Source organism: Kogia breviceps, chromosome 10 (genome assembly GCF_026419965.1).
Source record: "Kogia breviceps isolate mKogBre1 chromosome 10, mKogBre1 haplotype 1, whole genome shotgun sequence".
NCBI lineage: Eukaryota > Metazoa > Chordata > Mammalia > Artiodactyla > Physeteridae > Kogia > Kogia breviceps.
Genome location: NC_081319.1, coordinates 68,743,181 through 68,770,843, shown reverse-complemented (window position 1 = coordinate 68,770,843; position 27,663 = coordinate 68,743,181). Strand labels below are relative to the sequence as shown.

The window sequence follows — 27,663 nt, the reverse complement described above, 5'->3', positions numbered from 1 at the left end:
AGTTTGCATGACACAACTAAGGAGCCCACAGCCGCAACTAAGGAGCTGGTGAGCCACAACTAAGGGGCCATCAAGCCACAACTAAGGAGCCCACCTGCCACAACTAAGACACAATGCAACCAAATAAATAATAAATATTTTAAAAAATAAAAGAATAAAAAATAAAAGCACATATACAATGCTTGTGTGACAATTGGATATTAGTGCTAAAATGTGTAGCCTATAAAATGTTTCCCCATCAGCATACCCCTGTATTAGTTTGTTATGTCTGATTAGTTTTCCCCATCATGAATAACTAGGCCAATATATAACCAAGCAGTAGGTCTAGCACTGAGGGACATGAATGAACCCAGAGCAGGCAATGGAGCTACATCTGGCAGTGCTGGAAAAATATATTGATTATCAATGCTTTCTATGCAAATATTTGCAATTAAAGTGGGGGGGAAATGATGGAAGAAATTTTCACATATTGAGGTATGGGGAAGTCATTCTGGCTTACACATGACTTAATTTGAACTTCAGACTAACCAAAACAGCCTGTTTGTGGCCTAGTAAACATACATTGTATATCTGCTTTAACCATTAAGGAAAAATAACACATTCAGAGAATAATACAAAGATGCATTTTGATTGTTATCCTCATTGTAATATGTCTACTAATTTTCAAATGTTTGTCCAGGTACTATGACAAGTAATCAAAGAGAGAGTTAATGTTTTCATAATATAAAATGTTGGGGACTTCCCCAGTGGTGCAGTGGTTAAGAATCTACCTGCCAATGCAGGGGACATGGATTCGATCCCTGGTCCGGGAAGATCCCACATGCTGCAGAGCAACTAAGCCCGTGTGAGACAACTACTGAGCCTGCGCTCTAGAGCCCGCGAGCCACAACTACTGAGCCTGCGTGCTGCAACTACTGAAACCTAGGCACGTAGGGCCCATGCTCTGCAACAAGAGAAGCCACCACAATGAGAAGCCTGCACACTGCAACAAAGAGTAGCCCCCACTCGTCACAACTAGAGAAAGCCCGCACGCAGCAACAAAGACCCAACACAGCCAATAAATAAATCTAAAAAAAAAATGTTGATGCTAAGCTTGCAACTTGAGATTATTTCCAACTCTGTGTCCATTCCCAAAATTAGGTAGGACTACGTCCCACTTCAGCAGGAAGTAGCGAGAGCAGTTGTCGCCCCAGTCACTTGAAGATTTGGGGAAAACTGAAACAGAAATGGAACTAAAACAGAATTCCTCGATCAAGTCTATGATTAACCTCTCTATCCAAAACTTTATTCCCTTTCTTGTTTTGTACCTGTCCCTCCTCAAGACTGAGGAGTATCAAAGAAAATGGGTTATTGAAATGGAGCAGGACCCTATGTTCTTTGCCCCACATGTCCTCAGCCTGCCTTTTGAGTGTGGAAAAACTTTAGCCAAAGAGTAAGTTTAATCATAGAAGTGAGAAGATGAAAAAACAAAGGAAAACAGTCCAATAAGACTAAATAATAATAGATTAGTCATTAAGCATAATCAAGACCATTAGTTCCTCCTCAAGGGCTATAGGTAATACTCTGAGCCATATCCTATGAGCTGTCTTATAGATACTAAAACCCCACCAAGTGGAAGAAGTTAACTACATGATGACCAGGCTGTAGCCATGACATAAGATGCCACAATTCTGAGAGCTGGCCTCAAAGAAATGGGAATAAACCAACCCTGCAACTGAAGATTAACTGTACTTAAAATAATCAAGATGCTCTATGTCAAAAAAAACAAACAAGCCAATCAAAAAATGGGCAGAAGATCTAAATAGACATTTCTCCAAAGAAGACACAGAGATGGCCAAAAAGCACATGAAAAGATGCTCAACATCACTAATTATCAGAGAAATGCAAATCAAAACTACAATGAGGTATCACCTCACACTGGTCAGAATGGCTATATCAAAAAGTCTACAAACAATAAATGCTGGAGAGGGTGTGGAGAAAAGGGAACCCTCCTATGCTATTGGTGGGAATGTAAATTGGTATAATCACTATGGAGAATAGTATGGAGGTTCCTTAAAAAAACAAAAATAGAGCTACCATATGGTCTAGCAATCGCACTCCTGGGCATATACCCGAAGAAAACCATACTTCAAAAAGACATGTGGGCTTCCCTGGTGATGCAGTGGTTAAGAGTCTGCCTGCCAATGCTGGGGACACGGGTTCAAGCCCTGGTCCGGGAAGATCCCACGTGCCGTGGAGCAACTAGGCCATGCCCCACAGCTGCTAAGCCTGCACTCTGGAGCCCGTGAGCCACAATTGCTGAGCCCATGTGCCACAACTACTGAAGCCCGCGCGCCTGGAGCCCGTGCTCCACAGCAAGAGAGGCCACTGCAATGAGGAGTCCACGCACCGCAACGAGGAGTGGCCCCTGCTCACCACAATTAGAGAAAGCCCATGCACTGCAACAAAGACCAAATGCTGCCAAAAATAAATAAAGTAAATATATACAAAAAAAGACACATGCACCCCAATGTTCATTGCAGCACTATCTACCATAGCCAAGACGTGGAAGCAAACTAAATGTCCATCCACAGAGGAATGGATAAAGAAAACGCAGTACATATATACAATAGAATATTACTCGGCCATAAGAAAGAACGAAATAATGCCATTTGCAGCAATATGGATGGACCTAGAGATGATCATACTAAGTGAAGTTAAGTCAGACAGAGAAAGACAAATATCATATGATATCACTCATATGTGGAATCTAATTTTTTTAATGATACAAATGAACTTATTTATAAAACAGAAACAGACTCACAGGTTTCGAAAACAAACTTATGGTTACCAAAGGGGAAACATGGCGGTGGAGGGGGGATAAATTAGGAGTTTATGATTAACATACACACACTACTATATATAAAATAGATAACCAACAAGGACCTACAGCACAGGGAACTCTACTCAATATTCTGTAATAACCTATATGGGTAAAAAATTGGAAAAAGAACAAATATATGTATAACTGAATGACTTTGCTGTACACCTGAAACTAGCACAACACTGTAAATCAACTATACATCAATAGAAAATTTAAAAAATAAAAAACCAAGATGATGCTGATTAAACCACTGCATGACCAATTTCAAGATGACTGTCAGAACTGAATGCTGTTTCTGCATGTAGCCCCCTCCGTCTGTCTATAAAAGCTCTTGCCTACTGATTGTCATTGTTGGGGGGATGGGGGGGCGGAGGTTGGCCTTTGGACAGGAATCCGCCCTCCCCCCACAGGTTGCCGGCCTCTGACATAAAGCAAACTTTCCTTTCCACCAACCCTGCCTTTTAATTGGCTTTAGAGTTGCCAAAGCAGCTGGACTCCACTTTCAGTAACAACACCTACTAGGAGCTGTGAGCCTTGAGCAGGGGACAACTCACCACTTCTGCACTGCAGCCTTGGACACCATGAACCCTGACCAGTGAGGATGCTGGGCGAGGGCTCGTCTCTGCAAGATTCAGCCCAACCAGGGGATCCAGGCTGGCCCTCAGGCTCAGGGTAGACATGTGGCACCAACACCTAAGGATACTTGGTCAAGGGTGTCCCTCCCCTTCTCGGACCTCAGCCTCTCCACCTGTTCAGAGGCCAGTGCTCTTTTGCTCCTTGCTCCTCTCAGGCACTAAATATATTTTGTTCCTTTTGCCTTAGCAAAGCCTCAGACACACCTTCCCACACTCATGCACAGTGGTGGTAGGTGGGCAGGAAGGCAGCTGAATTCATCAAGGGACAAAGAAATGAGTCTAAATTTTTTTTCCTCTTCATTTGGCACTTTTCACTTACAAAGCAGTACTTGCTTCATAAAGAACATTTTGAATTTAGGTTTGAAGAAGTAAAGGGCAGGGATATTTAATGAAAGACTTAAGTATCCCTGGGGCCAGAGACCATCTAGAACCCTTGGAGTCACAGAGCTCTGCTCTTTGGGATCTCCAGCACATACAGCTGTTAGCAGCTGGCAGTGGGAGTGGGGGGGTGGGGGTAGGGACATTTGGTTATGGGAGCAACGACAACACGGTTGAACCCACCCCTGGTAGTGGGGAAGTGACTCCACACAACCTTGACGGAGGGCAACTTGGTGCTCTCTCCCACCCTTAGAGGCACACACCCTTCACCCAGCAGCACCACCCCTAGGAATTTACCTGGAAGGTAATGCCACCCAATTTTATCTACTGCAGCACTGCTTGTAAAAACCAAAGGCTGGAAACAACCCAAATGCGTGGCCGCAGGGGACCAGTTAAGTAAATTACCATGCAGGCCTGCAACACAATGCTCCGGTCTTGAATGGAAGGAACCCTCCAAGCCATGTCATTAAAGCAAAATGAGCCAGGTTCAGCGCAGTGTGGCTGGATGCTTCCATTTTTATGGGGGGAGACATACGAGCAGAGAATATTTTTGGAAAGCTGAGTAATGGTAGTTGCCTTCAGGGAACTAGGTGGCTGGGGAATGGGAACAGGGAAGGATTTTTCACCATGGGTCCTTTTGTGTCCTTTAGATTTTGCCTTGCATAAATTGTATATATTTTTAAAAAACCTCCAGCCAGTGCTGGAAAAGAGCTGAGGGAGCTGGGAGCCAGGACCGAGGGTGCACTTGAGGCGTGGAGGGAGGGGACAGAGCAGTGCAGACCCGGCAAGTCAGGCTAGAAGGGAATGAAAGAAGGCAGAGGCCACTCTCCACCTTGTCCAGATCCAGGGAGGGTGGGACTGGCCGTGGCCCCACCCTGGGTGTAGGCAGGGTTTCCCAGCCTCTGGGGTGAGGTAGCATGTCTAGTAGAAATAGCTCTAGCCTTGAGGTCCCTGCTCTGCCACCAAACTGCTGTGTGATGCTGGGTGACTCACATGGCCTTGCTGGGCCTTGCTGTGAAATGTGGGTGATGCAACCAGACTTAAGGATTAGATGAGCCAGCAGTGAGGGTCCAGCCCACTCTAACCCTGGGAAAGATCCACACAGAGGTGGCCCAGGAAGACAGGCAGGCAGCGTCAGGGAAGGGATGTGGGAGGGGGTGTGGGAGCACCCCATCACCCCGTGGCCAGACATGCCACCCCAACCCACCTCTGACTCCTCCAAATCGGCCGCACACCGCCAGCCGGGGGCTTAACTCTGGCAAATGCCAGGCAGGTCCTTCCTGAATGGTCGTCAAGGGCTGCCATCACTGAGAGTGCGGCATCTCTCAGGTCAGGAAGCTGGAGTGGCCGGAATCTGCTGCTCCCGGTGGACAAGCCCCATCCGCTCTCAGCTGTCCTTAGCCCATCAAACGGGCACAATGCCCATCTGACGTTTCTCACCGTGATTGTAAAGCTACTGTGGCCCTGGAAGCCCTGTATCGTTAATAATAACAGCTGGCATTTATGGAGCATGGACTCGGTGCCAGGGCCTGTCGGCATGTCTCAGTGCCTCTAATTCCCACTACAGCCCTGTAAGGCGGGGGCCGTTCTCACCCCCACATAGTAGATGAGCGCCCAGAGGCTGACACCCGACTGAAAGAGCCTGTCAGCTCTCACTTCTGATTTGTCACCTCTGTTGCTGGAATAAGGGTGAGAGTCCCATCTCAGCATGGGCCCTCTCTGTCTGTGGAGCCAGGGAAGGTGCTGGGCCTTTCTCACCCCCAAGGATGCTGTAGCCCTTGGCACACATGTGGCACGGGTGGTATTGGGCTCTGGCCCCAGCTTGACCTCTTTTACCAGTGAGATCTCAGCCGGGTTGCGTCATGGGTGTCTCAGTTTTCTAACTCATATGATGAGAAAACAATACTTGAGTCTTCAAAGAGCAAATGATAAAAGGGTGGTAAGCTCTTTTTGAAAAACACAGACCACTGTGGAAATTTGAAGTTTTAATGCAGGCCTGGAACTTGCCTTTAAGGAGAAAAGAGCCTGAAGGTGAAAGGTGTTCCCCCTCAGGACCCAGGCCCACTTCCAGCTGCCTCTAAAAGACTCTGGGGGGCAGAGGCCTTGGTCATGTTCCCTCGACCCCTGGGCTTGGAGAAGGGACAGAGGAATTAAGAGCATGAGCCCAGGGAGGGCAGGAGGGTGTGGACAGCACCGTGTAGATTCCTAGGCATTAGCCACTAACAACCACAGGCCTCGGAGTCACCCAGCTCCTCTTTCTTCTTGCACCCCACACCCAACCGATCAGCAGATCCTGAGCAGTGCCTGGCACACAGTAAGTGCATGATCCTTATTTGTAGAATGATGAATAAATGCTAAGGACCTTCTGGAACATTCATTCATTAAATAGCAGAAACACTGAATTCTGTACCCTAGAGCCAAACATAGTCACCTGCACACAGTCGGTGTTCAATAAATGTTGATAATGATGGTGACACAACCAAGAGCCGGAATCCCAGAGGAGGGGGTCCCAGATTCCTCCTGTCCTCTGTTTCTGAGCCCCCTTCCTCTCCTCTTGGTCAACCCTCAGGGTCCCGTTCCAGGGTCTCTTCCTCCTTGATCTCCCATGATGATTCTGCCCTCGGGATGGTGCCCTCCATCCCTAGGGATCCCGCAGCACAGACAGAATAGATAGCAATCGGGCTGTCACGTCACCCTCTCTTCACTCTCTCTTCATATTAACCACAACCATTTTTGAATACCTGCTATGTGCCAACCTCCTGATGCACTTTATTTCTAATTCTCATAACAACCCATTGAGATGAGTGATGACTTCCCTGCCTTCTCTGAGACTCAGAGAGGTTAAATAACATGTCCAAGGTCACACAGCAGGGAGGAGGCAGAGTCAGACTCAGACCCAAGGGTGAGTCCTTCCCCTGCCCCTCCGTCCCAGAGCCCATACTCCATGGGTGTCACCCCAGCCCTCCTGGCCTAAGAGACTGGCTCAGCTCAAACCTGGGCAGGGCCATGAGAAGCCAGAGCTGCCTCCCCCTCACCCAGGGTGGGTCTCAGATCCCACAAACACTCTCAGCAGCTCCCCCGCCCCTCACCTCACCCAGAGATGGACGGGCTCACTGTGCCTGATGTGGGGCCACCCAAGGACCCTTACCAGCCTCTGCTGGGGCTTCAGATGAAGCGAGACGGATCCAGGTCAGCTGGAATATGCTGTCCTTCCACCCCTCCCTGTGACACACACCCCAAGCTCATTCCGGGCTCTGCTCCTTTGCTCACACCTTCTCTCCTGCCTGGGGCGCATGCTATCCTCCCTCCCATGGATCACCTCTCCCCAAAACAACCCTGCTTCCCTTCAAGGGCTAGTTCAGTCCCCCGCAAGAAGCCTACCTCAGCCCCACACCCAGGTGAGGTTCCTCATCACACCCTGCCATCAACCATGTCTTGCTGGCTTCAGGATGCAGCCTGCTCTCCTGACATGTACAGCAACTCCCACCAGATCAGTACTAGGAGCAAATTACTTAAGGCCCCTGCCGTGGGGCCAGACAGAGCGACTGGGTTCAATTCCCAGCTCTGCCACTTTACTGGCTGTGTGACTTCGGCATATTGCTTAAACTCTCTGCGCCTCAGTTTCCTCATCTGCAAAATGGAGGTGACGATACCACCAACCCCATGGGGTTGGTGTGAGGGTGAAATGAGTAGCCACGGGAAGCACCACGCTAACTGTTATTATTACTATGGGTATTATTACCCGTTCTTGCCACAGCTGCAGAGCTTTCAAAACAGGAGACTGTCTGGATGACCTCATGTCTTCTTCTCCCCTCTTTGGACTAACACCCCCATAGACCTTTGCTAAGGACTGATTTGTGTTCCCCTCAAATTTATGTTTTGATACGCTTCCTCCGCAAAGTGACTGTATTTGGAGATAGGGCTTTTAGGAGGTAATTACGGTTAAATGAGTTCATAAGGGTGAGGTCCTAATCCAATAGGATTGGCGTCCTTACAAGAAGAGGAAGAGCTCGCCCCCTCTCCCCGGGCTCAAGCAGAGGGAAGGCCATGTGGGGACACAGCTGGAAGGCTGCATCTACAAGCCTGGAAGAGGTGTCTCACCAGGGCCCTGATAGGCTGGCATCTTGATCTTGGACTTCCAGCCTCCAGACTGTGAGAAATAAGTGTCTGTTGTTTAAGCTGCCGAGACTGTGGTATTTTGTTACAGCAGCCCGAGCTGACTAAGACCACCTTCCATGACGGTTGGGTCTTGTCTGGAACCCCAGGTCTCCAGGTCCCCTGTGAAGAGAAGATCCCAGGCCTGGCTTTCTCTTGCCTTCTCTTCGGGTCTAAAAACCAGGCTCTCCAACCTCCATCTCCTGTGAAGTAGGTCCCCAGGGCAGGCCCCAAAGCGCCCTGCTTTCAGAAACAATAAACCCTAAGGTGGGGAGGTGGGAAGAGGATGGAGGCCAATGGGGAGACTGAGGGAGGCAGAGCCTGGGTCTCACTTGAGGCTGGAGGGCCCCAGAGGGGCGCAGAGCTGAGGGAACAGGTGGGCCATGGGGTTCGTCCCTGCGGGAAGGGGTTGAAGGCACCGCACCCCAGCCGCCCCTGGCTAGCCTCCCCTCCCCTCCTCCAGGCCACTCCCACAACTCCAACCTTCAGCCCTCACCACCCTTATCCTATCCCCTCTCTCTCCAGCCCCATCAGGCCCCAGGCCCTCTCTCTCCTCCAGAAAATCACCCCCAAAGGCAGCCCCCTGCGCTCCCCTGCTCCCAGGCCGCGGATGGGGCAACGTCTCATTAGGCCCACCAGTCTCTAGGGAGCCTCTAAGACCATTCTGGGTGCTGCAGGCTCAGCAGGGAAGGATACCAGGCCATCCCCCCATGGAGCGTACACTCCAGTGCAGACAGGAAGCCAAGCAGTGGATAAACATCACCTCATTAGGTGATTAACATTAACAACAATTGAAGAAAACCAGGCGGGAAAGAGGGTGGTCAGGGGCCGTTTCAAGTAATGACCGATGGAACAGGTGTACACACACCCCGGCTCCCCACCTTCCTGGCTACACTGACTCTCAGAGGTGCCCAGTGGGAACCGGCTTACTGAAGCTCCCTTCATGCCTCTCCTCCACACTCTCTGTGTCTCCAAGGACCACCTCCCAATGAACCACTCTAATCATAGCCTTGTCTCAGCCTCCACAGAGGGGGAGGCAGGAGTGGGAGCTGGTGGGAAGACAAGCCCCCATCCTCCTTGCTCTGGATGCGTCTTGTGTCCTGTCCTGAGCCCTCTGCATCTGTGGTCTCCTGGAGGGCAGGAACCAGGTCTGCCCGCCCTGTGGATGATGCTCCTGGTGGGTGCACAACAGGCTTTCCCGAGGCACAGAACTCTGACCAGGAAGAAGGGGCCCTCCGTCTTGAGCAGCACTGGGGGTGGGATGCATGCAGCCCACTCTTCTCCCCTTCCTGGCCGGGTAGAGCTGTCCTGGCCATGGCTGGGTCAGAAAAAGGCAAGAAGCGTGCACCCAGTCCATGCAGGACTCCTGTCCAATTCGATGCCCAGGGGCAACTGCCCAGCCAGGAGGGTATTGCATCCCTTCCCCTGTGAGGGCTGAAACCATTACAGCACGGATGCAGGGGGCCAGCCACTGAGGCAGAGACTCCTGGCTTTAACTGCAGCCCTGATCCTTATAGTGCAGCTCTGGGCTACAGCATGAGCAAAGCAGAAACCCGCCTGCCTCATGGAGCTGACATTCTAGAGGGCTAGACAGACAAGAAACCAGATGAAAAAGTAAATGATCAAGTGTGGTAGAAGGTGACAAAAGCTCTGGAGAAGAATAAGGCAGTGAAGGGGTCAGGGAGGGATGGTGGGGACTGAGGGGCGATGCTCTTTTACACAGGCTGGTCAGAGAAGGCCATTCTCAGAAAGTGGCACTTGAGCAAAGACCTGAAGGAGGTGAGGGAGGGCACCATGCAGATATCTGGGGAAAGAGCATCCAGGCTGAGGGAACAGCCAGTGCAAAGGCCCTGAGGCACAAGCACGGCTGCCATGGTTGAGGAACAAGGGGGCCATGTGGCTGGAACAGAGGGAGTGAGGAGGAGAGGGGAAGGCTGAGGTCAGAGAGGCTGGTGGGGAAGGCAGGGAGAGAATGAAGACACGTGGTGCCTTGTAGGTCAGAGTGAGGCCTGTGACTTTTTCCCCCATCAAGTGAGATGGGAGCCGCTGCAGGGTGTGAGAAGAGGTGGGATGTGATCTGGCTTAGGGTTTTTGTTGTTGTTGTTGTTTTTAATATTTATTCATTTATTTATTTGGCTGCACCGGGTCTTAGTTGCCGTGTGCAGGATCTTTTAGTTGTGGCATGCGGGATCTTTTTTAGTTGCGGCATGCGGGATGATTTAGTTGCAGCACGTGGGATGTTTTAGTTGCAGCACGTGGGATCTAGTTCTCTGACCAGGGATCGAACCCAGGCCCTCTGCATTGGCAGTGTGGCATCTTAGCCACTGGACCACCAGGAAAGTCCCTGGCTTAGGTTTTAAAGGATCCCTGGCTGCTGGGGGCATAGGAATAGGGGACTATGGGGGGCAAGAAGTACAGGGCACCTTCTGGCAGGTGGCTGTAGCCCTCCCATCACGGAAGATGGGGGTTCAGACCAAGGTAGTAATGCCAGAAGCAGTGAGGGCCAGGTGGGGTGGGAAGTACTCTGACTTGGGGCCAACAGAATATGCTGATGGTTTGGATGTGAGTGTGAGATGGAGGAGGAGTCAAGGGTAGCATCTGGGTTTGGGCCTGAGCAGCTGGCAGGTGGGGTGCTGTTTCCTGAGATAGAGAGCACCACGGGAAGAACAATTTAAGGGAGACGGGAGCTCAGTTTTGGCGCCCTGAGAGCCAAGTGGAGATGTTCCTTCTCCCCAGAGCTCCTGCACTGGGGGCATGTGGGGAGGGGCCAGCCTGGGCCAAATTGTTCCTCTAGTCCTGGGGTACTGGCCTCTGAGTGCTCCTGGGGCTTCCCTTCAGCTCCCTCTGATGCTGGGAAGGCTGCTGGAGGTGGGGGGCATGTGCCCTGGGCTGTGAGCCCACTGGGGGTGATGGGATGGGGATGGGAAATGGGCCCCAGGAGGCCATTCTGCTGGCTAACTGCCCCAGAGCCTGGGGGCAAAAAGGGTAGGAGAGAGACAGAGCAAGCAAAGACAGACCCCAGGGGGACATGGGACAGAAAAAAATTGAAGAGAAGGGGAATGTGGCCTAGAGAAGGCCAAACAGGAGTGCGGGCGGTGCGGTCAGGGCCAGGCCTGAAGGGCCTGGGGAAGGGACAGATCCTTCTAGCTCTTGACCTCCAGGCCTCACCGGCCCTTGTTGTGGCCCGGATGGAGGCTGGCCCAGCTGTAGGAGGTGAAGCAGGATAGACATCGGTGCCAGCCCCAAGCCCTGATCTGTGCCAGGGCTCAGAGAAACAGGGGGCTCGGTGCACACGGGTTACTGGGTTACCAGCTTCTGGACAGATCTGCAACCCTCACCCAAGCTCCTGCCACCTGAGACCCGCCCTCTCACCTCCTGGGCCCTTAACCCTGAAGTGGGAGGCCCCTGTGCCTGTACTCATAAGGTACAACTAAGGTTTGCAGAAATGAATGGAGCCACGTCAGCCTCTCAGCACATATGCCCCAGCTCCATCACACTGGGCCCTGTCCCGGATGCTCTCACTCCCCAAGTGCCCAGGGAAGGGGAAGCTCCAGAGAGTGGTGCCAGGACCCCGCCAAGCTCTCAGGGGGTGCTGGGGACGGAAGGCAGTCAGGAGAAGGGGGCGGACCCTCCAAGGCCCAGGCACCCTACGCACGCCTGAGGTTGCACACACCACCCCCTGCCCCATCAGGCTGGGATCTCCTCCCCACACTGCCCAAGGCCCTTTAGCTGTGGCCCAGGGCCCACCAGGACCAGGTGCACTCCACCCACCACACTGCTGCAGGCCCTCCTGCCCCCTCTGTGCCCAGAGCCAGGCAGTGCGGCCCAGCTCCTCCCCAGGCCCAGCCCCACCCCCTCCTGGGCAGCAGGCAGCAGCTCCTCTGCAGTGCCCCGAGCTCCCCCAGCAGCAGTGGAGTCATCCCCAGAAGCAATGCAGCAGAGGCACAGAGAGAGGGGGAGGGAGGGCCACAGGCACCCCCTACCCAATCAGGGCCTGCTCTCCTATACCCCAGCATGGAGCCCCTGGGCTTGCTGGGGCGGTGGGACAGGGGTCCTTTGGGAGATCTGGGGGAAGTGGGTCTGCAGGGAGAACAAGGAGGGGTAAGGGACTCAGCTTGGGGGAGAAGAGAGATGCCTCCCCCCTGACCCGGGGTTCTAAGCCCAGAGCCTGGGAGCAACGGGACCAGCAGGGAGGCTGCTGATGGAGGGGGGGGTCTGCTGGTTGTCCAGGGCCCAACAGTGCCCTGAGCGGGGGTGGGGGGCATCCTCACCCACCTACCCCCACCAGCCTCAGACTGGGGAGCAGGTACTTTGGGTTCCTGGGAGCTCCAGCCCCCTTGGCCTGCTCTGCCTGGGAAGAGGCATTTCCCCAGTAGGGACCTGTGACAGGGGTGGAGAGAGGAACAGAAGTGCAGAGGAGGAGAGGCAGCAGGGGCACAGTCCTCTTGATGGGGAGGACCCAGTCCTCCTGATGGGGCGGCCCCAGGTTCTGAAGAGGGCCTCTCAGGATGCAGGCTGCTCCCCAGCAGGTCTATTGGCCCTGGCCCCTTTGGCCCCTGTGCTTGCCACCAGGTACTGCCGGTAGGAGGGCAGGGCAGCCCCGGGCCCCACTCTCCGTGCAGCCTCTTCTGGCTGTCCCCACCGGAATGCCTACCTGGGCCCGTCTGGGCACCTAGCCAGGGGCACGTAGGAGTGCACTGTCCCCACTGGGCCAGGCCAGGGCCGGAGGGGCCGGCTGTCCTCCTCCTTCTCCGTGGTGGCGGGCGGCGAGAGGGCCTGGCGCCCGGACCGGGAGCTCTGTCCTCTTCGGTTCCCTGCACCGCTCGCTGCTCGGGAAGGCAGCAGCGCCCGAACTGCAGAAGCCAGCTCCCCGCCCCCACGGCCGCCTCCTCCCCCTCCCGCCTCCCGACCCGCCTCCTTCTCCCGCCACCCACCTCCTTCTCGTTTCTATGGCAACCGGGCAATGCTTGCTCAGCCAGCCTCCTTCCCGCGTACACCGGGGGACTCTCGCCTACATTGCGGCTCCTGCATCCCCGGGCGGTTGGGCACGCGCACACTTCACCTTCCCAGGCTCTTGCAACCACGCCCCACGGGGTGGGGGCGTCCCTGCTCCAGCCCTGTCTTCTCTTTCTGCCTGAGACCCTGCTCCCCCAGCATCCCTTCAAGGCACTGTAAGCTGCACCTTTCCACATGCTTCCGTCAGGTCCTTAAAATCTTACCGCGTGCCTCTCTGTAAAACATTTCTACTTGCTTAATCATTTATTCTCATTCAGTCATTCCTCAATTCCAAACTTTTATTCTGAGATTTTCCTGTGTCAGGCCGAGTGTGAGATGCTCGTCTACAATCTCATTCCATGAGATTCCATACCCATTTTACAGATTGGAAACTGAGGCCTGCAGTAGTAAAACAACTCGTCTGGGCATCCAAGGCTCCTGGGCTTGTTATTGGCAGCGAGGCTTTGTGATCCGAATTCTGGTGCTGCTCCCACAGGCCACAGCTGTCACACACCCCTTAGAGCAAACATCTAGGCTTGTACCACACACGTATGACTCATTAGCACCAACATGTGTCCATGCACATGTGCACCCCATCGACACACTTACACATACAAACAACTATTACGTGTATTTGCACATGTGCGCTTCCACAAATCTGTGGATCTACCTATACACGCACAGGTAACACACACACATACTTACACATTAACACTAATATCAGTGTACACACATCTACACGGATCCAGAACATGTATCACACAAACCCTTCCTACATAAAATCACAGCTATACATGCAAGCCCCCAACCCTAGCCTTATGGGATGGATCGGTGACACAAATAAGTGTCCCAACCAGGAAAGGATCTGTCTGCTCTTCTAGATACTAATCTGCCCACTGTGTCTTAGCCTGGCTGCTGGAGGGACTGGAGGGGACTGGGGTTGGGGTCTACCCTCCCCCACTCCCTCTCCCTCATTCTGAAAGTCCTCTGCCTGGTCCAGGCGAGATCCTACCTAGAGTCCCCTCAGCCTAGGAGGCTCACAGATATTCCCCCCACCCTCCTAGTTGCTGTCCAGTCCTGATACTTGGAATTATGACACGATTGAGTAAAATGGGACCCTCCTCCCCAGAGGGCGTTCCAGACTCAGACAGCCCTGCCACTCCCTCCTCCCCAGGAGGGATAGCATCCAGTGGGGGCCAGAGCGGGGGCTGTAGATCAAGTGGAGAAAGGGGCCCAGGACACACAGTGTTCCCCACAGGATGTGCTGACCCCAGCCCAGCACTGCCTCAGAAAGACCTCAGGCAGGATCACTGCCACCCCTGTGCCCTAGGGTGATTCTCAGGGACCCCACACAGCCTGGAGAGGGCACACACAATCAGAAAGAACCAAAAGCGCACCAAAAATTAAGCCAAAAAGGGCCTGTTAATAATAATGACAGCCTCTTCCATAGTTCATTCCATCTAAGACCCCACTCAATCATGACTGCTGCCAATTAAACCAAGACATGCTATAAATTGTATGAAGCATCCTAGTATCAGTGATGTCAAATGTGAGGGGGAAATCATCTTAGAGTAGATGAAATAGGGCATTTCATTCCTTCAACGGATATTTACTAGGCACCCACCATGTGCCATGAACTGTTCTAGGTGCTGGGACACAGGCCGTGGGCAAAACAAAGTCCCTGCCCTTAGGAGTGATGAGCTAGTGGATTTACTGATTCCAGTTCTCCTGTAGCGTCTCTGGTTGTCACGGCAGCCCTGCAGGTGAGGTCACAGGACTGATTAGGAAACAGAGGCTCTGAGAGATTGAGCAACTTGCCCAAGGGGACAAAGCCAGAAAATGCCTGGGCTGGGATTTGAACCCTATGCCTGCCAAGCTTTTCCCGATGCTCTATGTTGGTTCCATTAGGAAAGATCTGATTAGGAAACACAGTAACAGCCACCCATTTTCTAGGAGTTTCACAGCCAGGGTGCTTCTCATCCTTAGGTCAAAGGCAGGACAGGGTCATAAGTACTTGAAGTGCCAGTCACATAGTGGGCATGAGTGAGGACCCCTCCCCCAAACGACCTCAGAGGTCAGGCTTCTGACCCAAGTAGGCCAGACACTGGGTGTCCCCAGGCCTGGAGGTCCTCAGTAGTCAGTGAGGTTGACACCCAGGCCAAGAGGGTGGGGATGCCTGGTGCCTGAGACCAGAGATTCCCAGGAGAGCTAGGGGGTGGGGAGGGATTGAGTTCCCAGGCCCTGTAAGCAGAGCCCCCTGCCCACCTGCCAGCCCCCAGCCCCGGATCATCTTTCTCCTAAAGAGCCGGCTCCATCCAGGGATACCAAAGACAGCTGCCCCCGACCCACCTCCATCAGCCTGATCCAGCCCCATCTGCTGCCTGGCAGACCCGAGTTCTGCCCTCCCACACTCAGGCAGGTTCTGTGTGAGAAGCTGACCCCTTCTGTTGCCCCCCCCCCACCTTCCCCGGGCCAGAGAGCATCCACCTCACCCCACACTACTGTCAGCCTGATCAGCCCCATCTGCTGTTGGGAGGGCCCCCAAGACAGGTATCATAAGAGTAGAAGACAACAAGATTGGGATATCCTTAGTTTTTGTCAAAGTTGACATCGATAAGAGATCCCCACAAAACCAGCAAAAATATGGGTAATAGGTTACGCCATGTCAGCCTGTGCCCCTTGAAACTACTCCGTCTTTAACTGTCGCCTACGTCCCTCGTCTCCTTCTTCTCAAGTGAACCCCATTCAGGGGAAAATTGTCCTCTGCAACAGTTTTGTTGCAACTTTCCTCTGCATGTTAATTGGGATAGAAAAATATCAAGGAGTCGCTATCTGCAGCACCCCCCCATGCCACACACACACACACACACACACACACACACACACACACACACACCCCATGCCCCCCCACACACACACCATGCCCGACCAGCCCGACCTCAGCCCCTATTCCTGGACCTTAACCGTGTTCCAGTCCCACAGGTGGGAACAGTCTACAAATGAGGGGGGGGGCCTCACCCAGGCCACAGGGCCGCTGCTCTCATGCCCGCCAGGAGCAGCCAACCTGTTCTGTCACCGCCTCCTTGTTCAACCCAAAGAGTATAATTGCCCCCCTCCCCAGCCCAGCAGTTATCCTCCGTGTTCCCCAGTGCTGGGCAAATGCAATCAAGGCTCATTAACTGCTGCTTTGTATCTTATTTGCATAATGCCCCCATGACTGTCAAAATGCCAGAATCCTCCCAAAACCTCTGCCCATGACAGGAGAATGGAGCAGATTGCTGGCCAGCAATGGAGAAATAAACTGGACAAGGCTCTGCTGAGGGTCTGTGTAAGGGACTAAACATGTGGGGATGGAAAGAATCAGAGGGAGAAAACCAACAACTACTTTGAGTTTCAGACCCTGTAAGGTCCCCAGAGGAGGGGCAGTCGAAACTTACTGAGTGTGTGCTAAGGCCAGGCACCGTGCACAGTGCTTTACACACTTCATCCACTGTTTTCCACAATGAGCCATTTTACAGGTGTGGAAACTGAGGCTCAGAGCAGTTACGGCCTCACTATGCAAGAGATTGGCAGGTCCCAGGTCCCACAGCTTGGGCATCACCTGGGAGCTGGTAGGAAAGGCAGAATTTCAGGTCTCATCCCAGACCTCCTGATCAGAATCTGCATTGTCACAAGATTCCAGGAGATTAGAGTCTAAGGGACTTGGCCCGTGATATAGCTTGAAGATGATGCTGGTGTCAGAACTGAGGCATCTGACCAAATCCCATGTCAGTGTCTTTAATAACATTTAACAAATGTTTCCTGAGCACCTACTACATGCAGCACTGCTCTAGGCAGCGGGACACAGCACATAACCACGAGATAACCCCATGGATGTTTCATGCCAAAGTGGGAGACACTCAACAAATAAAGAGTAAAAGTTCAAGTGATGATGGGAACCATCAAGAAAAATAATGTGGGTAAAGGGATAGAGAGAGTAAGTGGGGGCCATTTTAGGATCCCTCTTTGAAGGGATAACATTTGAACAAAGACATATAAAGGGGAAAAGGAAGTATGTGATAATTTGGGGGGAGAGTGTTTCTGGCAGAGGGGACAGCAAGGGCACATGTCCTTAAGTGGGAGTGAGCTCTGCACACTGAAGGCACACATTCAGTTTTGGGCAAAACTGAATGGGTGGGTGGACACGTGGGTGGGTAGGTGAAGGGACAGCAGAGAGGGGAGTAAACAAGGTAGGAACAAAGAACAGGCAGGGGCTAGATCCTGTAGGGCCTTGTGGACCATGGTGGGGCTCTGGATTTTATTCTAAGCAAGAAAGGAAGGAACTGGTATTTTTGAGCAAGGGTGGAGAAGAGGTCCAGTTAATGTTTTTGAAAGATCACTGTGGCTTTGATATGGAAATGTTACTAGAAGGAGGCAACAGGCTACAACAAAGAGACCAGTTAAGAGGCTTTTGCAATATTTATTCCCAACAGAAATGAGTGTTTGTGGTCACTGAAACCCATGACCAAGAGCACTTGTAGCAGCTTTACTCATAGTAGCTCCAAACCGGAAGCAACCCAAATGCCCATCCACAGAAGGACTGATCAACAAATCGTGTGGTTATTGCATGCAGTTGAGGTAGTTTGCTTTTTCACTGCTGTCTAGGACTCCACTTGCAAATGCTACCATGTGGTTTGCTTACATAGTTGATTACTATACAGCAATGAAAAGCATCCAACTACACACAACCACATGGAAAAAGTCTCAAGACATCATGATGAGCAAGAGAAGCACAAACTGGAAGAACATACATAGTGGATTCTATTTTTTTTGTTGTCGTTGTTGACAGAGATATTTTTATCTCTTTTTCTTTTTTCTTTTTTTTGCCGTACGCGGGCCTCGCACTGTTGTGGCCTCTCCCGCTGTGGAGCACAGGCTCCGGACGCACAGGCTCAGCAGCCATGGCTCACAGGCCCAGCCACTCCGCAGCATGTGGGATCTTCCCGGACCGGGGCACGAACCCGTGTCCCCTGCATCGGCAGGCGGACTCCCAACCACTGTGCCACCAGGGAAGCCCTTATTTCTTTTCTGTTGACTTCAGGGCCAAGTTTGGCCTTTCTTGTGGATTCTATTTATATGAAGCTCAAGAAGAGGCAAATCTGGATTTCTGGTTCCTGGGCAAAACATGGAGTAAATGTACTTGTCCCTTTTCCTTCTGCAAAGTCCAGCTAAAAACCCTGGGCATTACTATAAAACAAACATAAGAAGACTCTCAAGGGGAAGAGAAGAAGGGAGACTGACTAGGGACCTCAGGACTCAAGGAACGACAGTGCAGTGAGTTCTCTGGGTTTTCTTTTTGCCTGCTATATCCCAGATGTGTTGCTGGAGAAGTGAGCAACCCAGAAAGACCAATAAACGTGGACAGAAACAGCCCCAAGACAAGCCTCTTCTCTTTAGCCAAAGGACTAGGAAAGGTGCAGTTTATCAAGACAAAAACTTTTAAAACAATAAATGCCCTACTCTAGCCAAACACCATGGAAAAAACTGCAGCCAGCCCCACCCCATCCCCATGAGCAGGGGTCAAGTGGAGAGCCTTGTCTGGCAGTAACCAGTGCCCCATCCCCTACCACCAGGGTGCAGGGTGGTGGGTTCGCTGGGTGGTGCTTTCCCACATGGCCTCAGCTGGGGCTAAAATGTCCAAAACAGCTTCTTCAGTCACACAGCTGGCCCTGTCCCTCCCCCTCCCCCGCTTCCCTCTCTGCCTTCCCTCCCACATGCTCTCTCCAACGGAGTACCTGGCCCTACTTAACATAACAGTTCAGGGCTCCAAGAGCACACATTCCAAAAGGACAAGTTCTAATGTGTGGGCACTTACCTATCAAGCAAGCCTCTGCTTCTATCACGCTGGCCAGTGTCTCACTGGCCAAACCAAGTCAATATGGCCAAGCCCAGAGTCCATGTGGGAGGTGGACAGGGGTGGGGAAGTAGGGGGAATTGGGGGGTGAGGCTTAACTAGGGTGTGAATAGCAGGAGCTGGGGTTCACAGGTGGGGGTAGGGAGCACCAGTGTACCAGACCACCACAGTAGGTCTATAACAGGGCCCAAGAATTTGCATTTTTTTTGGTAATATTTATTTATTTGGCTGCATCAGGTCTTAGCTGCGGCATGTGGGATCTTTCATTGCAGCGTGCGGTCTCTTCATTGCAGAACGCGGGCTTCTCTAGTTGTGGCTCACGGGCTTAGCTGCCCCACGGCATGTGGGATCTTAGTGGCATGTGGGATCTTAGTTCCCTGGCCAGGGATCGAATCCGCATCCCCCGCATTGGAAGGCGGATTCTTAACCACTGAACCACCAGGGAAGTCCCAAGAATTTGCATTTTTTATGACCTTCTTTCCATGTAGCTCCCCACTGTCATACAGGCAACCCAGTGAGCACACCTGCAGCACTGCTCCTATCCTATAACACCTATTCCATGACACTGTCATTGAAGAGGCTTTTACAACTCCCCACCTGTCTGAGCACTGCTCAAAAGGAATGCCACAATCGCTGTCCTGGGGCAGACAGCCCAGGACAGACACACACACACTGGGACACAAGAAGCCTGGCCTCTCCCACAAGCTCTGGCTTTTAGTCCTGACTCAGCCCCATCCCCGCCCGAAGACCTGGCATGGGTCTCTTGTCTCTGCCGGTATCAGTTTCCTCCCTCAAAGTGAGGGGGTTGGACTAGATTAGCAATTTCCAAGTTCTGCACCACTCAGGGACCCTTTGTGTATTTTTTGACCTAAGGAACCCCACGTTTTGAAAGATTTTTGTCTACCAAACAAACTGCACATGCTAAGTAATTTTTTCAACTGGAAAACAGATTGACTTTTTTTTTTTTTTTTTTTTTCCGCACCATGCACCACGCAGGGTCTTAGTTCCCCCAACCAGGGATCAAACCCACACCCGCTGCAGTGGAACACAGAGTCTTTTTTTTTTTTTAAATAAATTTATTTATTTACTTTTGGCTGAGTTGGGTCTTCTTTGCTGCATGCTGGCTTTCTCTAGTTGCAGCGAGCAGAGGCTACTCTTTGTTGCAGTGCCAGGGCTTCTCATTGCGGTGGCTTCTCTTGTGGCAGAGCACGGGCTCTAGGCATGCAGGTTTCAGTAGCTGTGGCACACGGACTCAGTAGTTGTGGCTCGCGGTCTCTAGAGCACAGACTCAGTAGTTGTGGCACACGGGCTTAGTTGCTCCGCGTCATGTGGGATCTTCCTGGACCAAGGATCGAACCCGTGTCCCCTGCATTGAAAGGCGGATTCTTAACCACTGGACCACCAGGGAAGTCCCTTGACTTTTTACTCAATTAATTACCAGGCAGAATTCTTGACCAGTATGGTATAATCAACATTTCTACGCTGAACTGAGAATATTCTCACCAAAAGCAAAGAGCTCTGAGATATTGGGTGGACTGAGTTGCCTCAGCTGGGAAATGCTCAATGTGGGGACAGCTTTTCACAACATTCAAAACAACCAAGCCTCAGGAATTCGCTAGCAGTCCAGTGGTTGGGACTCCATGCTTTCACTGCCAAGCGCTCAGGTTCAATCCCTGGTCGGGGAGCTAAGATCCCACAGGCCGCGTGGTGTGGCAAAAAAAAAAAAAAAAAAAAAAAAAAAACCACACAAAATAACCGAGCCTCTCTCTGGAATCTGGGGCTGGTGGACAGGGGATGCCAGCTGAGATCGGCTGAACAGGGAATCCTCTGAGTACGAACCCATCCAGCTCTAAGTAGCCTGTATGCTGAGTGCTTCTTGGGGCCCACCACGAACCAGCACGCTGCAGAGAACCATGGGGACAACTCAGGGTATCTAAGGTGACACAGTCCATTACAGTTGCCACTGGTGCTATTGACTATTCAAATTTCAGTTAAATAGATTTAAATAAATTTGAAAATTCAATTCCTCAAAAAAAAAATCAATTCCTCAGCTGCACTAGCCACATTTCATGTGTTCAACAGCCACATGTGGCTAGTGGCTACCATCTTAGTGCAGAAATAGAACATTTCTGGGCTTCCCTGGTGGCGCAGTGGTTATGAATCTGCCTGCCAACGCAGGGGACACGGGTTCGAGCCCTGGTCCGGGAAGATCCCACATGCCACAGAGCAACTAACCCTGTGTTCCACAACAACTGAGCCTGCACTCTGGAGCCCGCAAGCCACAACTACTGAGTCCGTGTGCCACAACTACTGAGGCCCATGCGCCCTGGAGCCTGTGCTCCACAACAAAGCGTAGCCCCTGCTCACCGCAACTAGAGAAAGCCCGAGCGCAGCAACAAAGACCCAATGCAGCCAAAAAATAAAAAGAGCCCATGCGCCACAACTACTGAGCCTATGCTCTAGAGCCCGCAAGCCACAACTACTGAAGTGTGCGCACCTAGAGCCCGTGCTCCACAACGAGACAAGCCACCGCAGTGAGAAGCCCACACACTGCAACGAAGAGTAGCCCCCACTCACTGCAACTAGAGAAAGCCCGCGTACAGCAACGAAGACCCAACACATCCAAAAATAAAATTAATTAATTAATTTTTAAAAAGAAATAGAACATTTCCATCATTGCAGAAAATTCAAAGAGACAGTGCTAGAAGGTAGTCCATACAAATGCAGGCATGTCTAGTGTCACACACTTGATGGGGCCCAAAAGACGAGTTCCCTACACATTACATTCTAGTTGTTCCCCTACTCATATGACATGATGGGGCTGCATTTCTTGGACCGAAAAAAAGAAAAATGGTTCCAAAACACTGCAAAAGTCACATTTAGGGATATAGCCAACCTTTAAAATCATGTGTTATGTTTAGAGAGAGATGATTAATCTCCTGACGAAACTGCATGACCAATAATATTTGGAGCAAACCACCAGGTATGACCCCTGTCAACAACCCCCTCCCCGGCCAGGATCCCCCCACCCCCCAAAAAAGGAGAGAGCCAGGGGGCTGTGTGTTTGCTCCTCCTGACAAACAGAAACCTCTTTGACCCTGCCAACCCCATTCTTTGCGTTCTATAGTATTTCTCTATTTCTAAAGAAAGGGCTTCGCCACAAGGGGGCAGGGTGGGAAGGATGGTGGGGATGTCTGATTTATTGTGAAAGTAATTTCCAGGAGCAGACACTGTTGGTTCTGTAACCAACAGTCATTCCTCTTTGGCTCTTGCTGACCAGAGTCCTGACTGCATAACAAGTGACTCAGAAGAAATGCTAACTGGCCTCAGACAGGGTCTCTCAACTTCAGCACTACTGACATTTGGTGCTGGATAATTCTTTGTTGGGGGGTTGTCCTATGCATTATAGGATGTTGGGCAGCATCCCTGGCCTCTACCCACTAGATGTCAGTAGCACCTACCCCCCAGTTATAACAAACAAAAACTTCTGCAGACGCTGAATGTCCCCTGGCGGGGCGAAGTCAACCCAGATTGAGAACCGCTGGTCCAAGACACAAACTCTAAGCCAGTGGCTCTCAAACTTGAACATTCATCAGAATCACCTGAAAGACTTGTTAAAACAGATTGCTGGGCCTCACCCTCAAAGTTTCTGATTTAATAGGTCTGTGGTGGGGCTCAAGAATTTGCCTTCCTATTGAGTGCTCAGGTGATGCTGATGATCCTGGTCCAGGGACCCCACTTTAAGAACCACTGCTCTCTAAGTGATTTGTGGCACACCTGTTCCCCTGTCCAGTTAGACCAGAGAGAAAGACCTTTCAGGAAAGGATTCCTTGCTGATGATAAGAGACATTTAGGAAGAAATAGTCTCATCTTCTTAGACATTGTGGAGTCTGCATGTGATGTCTGGAGCTGTGGCAGCCTAAGAGGAGCTAGGAGGAAGGCCAGAAAGAAGCTGGTTTCTGGAGGTGATTGAATCACAGAACTAACCAATGCTGGAGCTGTCCTCAGGAGATCCTGGTAACCAAGATAATGAGTCTCCCTTTTTGTTTAAGTAAGTAATTCCCAAACTTTGCTGCCCATTAGAATAACTTGGAAGCTTTAAAAACTCACCCCATACGAATTAAGTCAGAATCTCTGAGTGAAGGACCCAACAATCAGCATTTTTTAAACCTCCCCCAGGTATTTCAATGTGCAGCCAAGTTTAAGAACCCTTGCTACTGAAAGTGTGGTTGTTAGACCATCAGCATTAGTATTACCCAACAGCTTATTAGAAATGGAGACTCTCAGGCCCCACCCGACACTCTGAGACCTACTGACTCAGAGTTTGCATTTTAATAGGTAATATGTGATCTATTTACACAATAAAATTTGAGTCACAATGATTTAAACCATTGATTTGTTTTTTCTGTTATCTGCATCCCAACTGTTACCATCTGCAAGGCTCACACGTCTGAACACAGGGTTCACATATTTTAAAATGTCATGTTGAAATAATTCTTTCAAGAGACCACAGTAGTTTCCCCAACATTGGAGAGCATTGTGATGGTGGGCACACATCACAGTGGTGGGTCATAAAGTTGACCATGCCCATCCCAACAACTTAGGATTGGCATACATTCTTGAGGAAATCTTATGTCCTCAAGAAAACAAACACAAAAACGTCCTTTGCAATTTTGTTAAACCAGAAAAGGAAGAAAACCTAAATGTCCATGGTTGGCGAAATTGATAAATAAATTATGGTATATTCATTACCATAATATTATCTAACATTTACTGAGCAGGCACTGCCCTAAACTCTTTACATGGATGGCCTTGTTTAACTTCATAGCTTCCCTATAAGGCCAGCATTATTATTATTCCCATTTTATAGATGAGGAAACTAAGGTACAGAGCAGTGACTTGCCTAAGTTACTGCACAGAACTCACTGCTAGGCAGGATTTGAGACCAAGCAGTCTGGCTCTAGAACTGACCGAATCATTACAGTAGCCTGCATCATGGGGAAAAAAATCTTCCCTAACCTTCTGACCTTTTTACACAGATATGCCCATCCTTTCCACATACACACTCATGTCTATCCCAGCACCTGTAGTACTTAACTGCAACTATTATTTTCATACTGGTCTTCTGGCCCTTCTTAGAGTGCTCTCAACCCAGAGGCACATGAGAATCACCTGAAACACTTTTTCTTTTTTTTTTAAACTGTGGTGAGGGAATTCCCTGGTGGTCCAACGGTTAGGACTCCGCGCTCTCACTGGCAGGGGCTAGGGTTCCTCCCTGGTCGGGGAACTAAGATCCTGCAAGCCACGTGGTGCGGCCAAACAAAAACCTGTGGTGAAATATATATAACATAAAATTTACCACTTTAACCATTTTTAATTGTACATTTAGATATATTCACATTGTTATGCAACCACTACCACAATCCATCTCTAGAGCTTTGCATCACCCCAAACTGAAAGTCTGTACCTATTAGTAACTCCCTATTCCCTGCCTTCCCTCCAGCCCCTGGCAACCACCATTCTACCTTCTGTGTCTATGAATTTGACTAGTCTAGGCACCTCATATTAAGTGGAATCACACAATACTCATCCTTTTGTGTCTGGCTTCTTTCACTTAGCATAATGTTTTCAGTGTTCATCCATGTTGCAGCGTGTATCAGAATTTCATTCCTGTCTAAGGGTGAATAATCTTTCATTGTATGGATTTACCACATTTTGTTTAGCCTTCATCCACCAATGGGCATTTGGGGCTGTTTTCACCTTTTGGCTACTGTTAATAATGCTGCTATGAACAATGGTGTTTCTGTATCTGTTTGAGTCCCTGGGTAGAGACCTAGAAGTGGGATTTTGGATCATATTCTATGTTTAACTTTTTGATGAACCATCAAACTGTTTTCCACAGCAGCTGTACCCATTTACATTCCCATCAGCAATGCAGAAGAGTTCCAATTTCTCCACATCCTCACCAACACTTGTTATTTTCTGCTTTTTTTTGATAATGGCCATCCTAATGGGTGTGAAGTGGTATCTCATTGTAGTTTTGATTTGCATTTCCCTAATGATTAATGATATTGAACATCTTTTCATGTGCTTATTAGCCATCTGTATATCTTCTTTGTAGAAATGTCTATTCAAGTCCTTTGCTTATTTTTTAAACCGGTTGTTTGGTTCTTTGCTGTTGAGTTGTAGGAGTTCTTTATACATTCTGAATATTAATCCCTAACCAGATATATCATTTGCAAATATTTTCTCTCATTCTTTATGTTGTCTTTTCACTCTCTTGATAGAGTTTTAAAATTTGATGAAGTCCAATTTATTTATTTTTTCTTTTGTTGCCTGTGCTTTTCGTGTCATATCCAAGAAATCATTGCCAAATCCAATATTATGAAGATTTCCCCCTTCATTTTCTTCTAAGAGTTTTATCACTTTAGTTCTTACATTTAGGTCTTTGATCCATTTTTGTATATGGTGTCAGGTAAAGGTCCAACTTTATTCTTTTGCATGTGGATGTCCAATTTTCTTACCCACGACTCTTTGTTTTTTTAAAAAATATCCTCAAGGGTTTTTTATTTTGTTTTTTAAATTATTGTTGGCTATGTTGGGTCTTCGTTGCTGTGCGTGGGCTTTTCTCTAGTTGCGGCAAGCGGGGGCTACTCTTCCTTGCGGTGCGCGGGTTTCTCATTGCGGTGGCTTCTCTTGTTGCGGAGCACGGGCTCTAGGCACGCGGGCTTCAGTAGTTGTGGCTTGCAGGCTCAGTAGTTGTGGCTTGCAGGCTCTAGAGCGCAGGTTCAGTACTTGTGGCGCATGGGTTTTGTTGCTCCGCGGCACGTGGGATCTTCCCGGACCAGGGCTCGAACCCATTTCCCCTGCATTGGCAGGCGGATTCTTAACCACTATGCCACCATGGAAGTCCCTTACCCATGACTCTTTTAAAACTCCTCAAGTCCATGCTGCACCCCAGACTCTCTGTGGTGGGGCCCAGGCATCAGCAATTCCAAGGTCCTCAGGTGGTTCCCAAGGGCATCCCAGGCTGAGAGCCACTGTCCTACTGCACTGAAGCCTTCTCAGTCCCAGGCCATCTCGTGTTGGTCTCTGTATTCCCACTTTCTAGCACAAGGCATGGTCCATGAGACATTCAATGGGGTTTATGCTGGGCCTGGGGTGATCATGGGAGACTCTAGCCCTGGAACTTCTCAAACACATGGGCTTTTCAAACACATGTCCAGGCCCAGGGCTGTGACAGGTACATCCGAGGAGGTGAAGCAGGATCAGCCAGAGGCTCAGCCCCAGGGGAGCATGGGTGGCCTCGGGAGAAGTCACAGAGTCCAATGGAAACAGACTGCTGGACGGTGCAGGGCAGACTGGAATCAGAGAGGTCTGGCTGCTGGGGAGGGCTGCCAGGGGCAGGGCTGGGGTGCAGGCTTGGAGGGGCAGGGAGGAAGGGGAGCTCAGGGGAGGAGGAGCTTGAGCAGAGGTGTAGAGGTGAGTGCATATGGAGCAAATGGGGGAGCCTCGCTGGAGAAGCCTCCCAAGGAGCACAGAAGGAGTAATCTTAGCAGCAGCTGACATCTATTGGAAACCTGTCTGCTTTCCACCATTATGTTTCCTCATCTTAAAATGGGGGTAATGGTAGCACTGACCTCACAGGGCAGCTGGGGGGACAGGAAAAGCCCCAGAACCATGTCTGACCCAGAGGAAGCACTCAATTATGCCAGCTCAAAGTCCATTGTTATTATCCCCTGTAATCTCAAAAACAACACTAAGAGATGTCTACCATTCTCTTTATTTTTTTAAAGAGGAAACTGGGGGTCAGGGAGGTGAAGTCAGCAGCCCAATGTCACACAGCAGGAATGAGCCATGATTCAAACTCTATTCTGACTCCAAAGCCCATGCACAAATCTTCCACAAAACTGGGGCACCAAAGGCTGGATTCCTGGGATCCAGATCTGGAAGGGCCCCTGTGTCTGGACCAACTCCTTCGTTTTGTAGAGAAAGACAACCAGAGAAGGGAGGTGTGCACAAGGCCCCACAGCATGTCAGGCTAGGGGGATCTGGGGTTGAAGCTTCTAGAAAGACCGATGAACAGAACCAGTCACTGCCCCCGCCAGTGGTCACCGCTCACTGGGTCAGCGAGCACCACCTGCCCTGCTTCCAGCCAGCTCAGCCCGGAGAGTGCTGGGGAGCTGGAGCGTCACCCAGGGGGAGGAGGCCTCCTCTGCACTGACAGCTCACCACCTGCCTCCCCAGCCAGGCTGGCAGAGATCACCCCAAGCCACCTCCCAGCTCCCAATCCCCTCAGTCGGGGCCTGCAGCCCAGAAACCCCCTGACAGGCCCCCACTGCAGCCCTGTACTGCCACAGGGAGGAAGCAGGGCAATTACAGATGACCTTTGCAGAGAGCGGAACGGTAAACTGGAATTCCTTTGCCTGTGCAATCTTCATTGTTACCACAGCAATTATCTGCAATGAGCCATTGTGACCAAGGCTTCCGTGCAGGTGCTGGGCCCTCAACATGCTTTAGCCCCTGCCTTCCCCCTCACAGGCTGTCCTTTGTCCCTCGGCATAATCTGCATCTGCACAACCTGCTGCCTCTCCACTCTCCAGCTACGACGGCAGGGTGGACTGGGGGGCTCAATCATCAACCCAGGGTTGGGAAATGTTAGGGGGTACAGGAAGGGATTCCTGAATATTTCCTATTCCTTCCCTCACTGTCAACTTTTCCAACAACTGAAAGCTCCTTTTTTG

At 50.7% G+C, this 27,663-nt stretch overlaps 1 protein-coding gene across 3 annotated transcripts in view; it reads right to left on the bottom strand.

Annotated features, from left to right (window-relative positions):
* PACSIN1 (protein kinase C and casein kinase substrate in neurons 1) overlaps positions 1 to 27,663 on the bottom strand; it is a 64,473-nt gene that overhangs the window by 13,378 nt on the left and 23,432 nt on the right. Inside the window, exon 1 of one of the 3 annotated variants that reach the window (XM_067006049.1) lies at positions 12,966 to 13,050. The exons of 1 other annotated variant lie outside the window; for it this stretch is intronic. The gene's annotated coding sequence lies outside the window, so the exon portion shown is untranslated. Of the gene's footprint in view, positions 1 to 12,685; positions 13,051 to 27,663 lie in introns of those variants that run through there. One more of the 3 variants, XM_067006048.1, reaches the window with a different exon arrangement.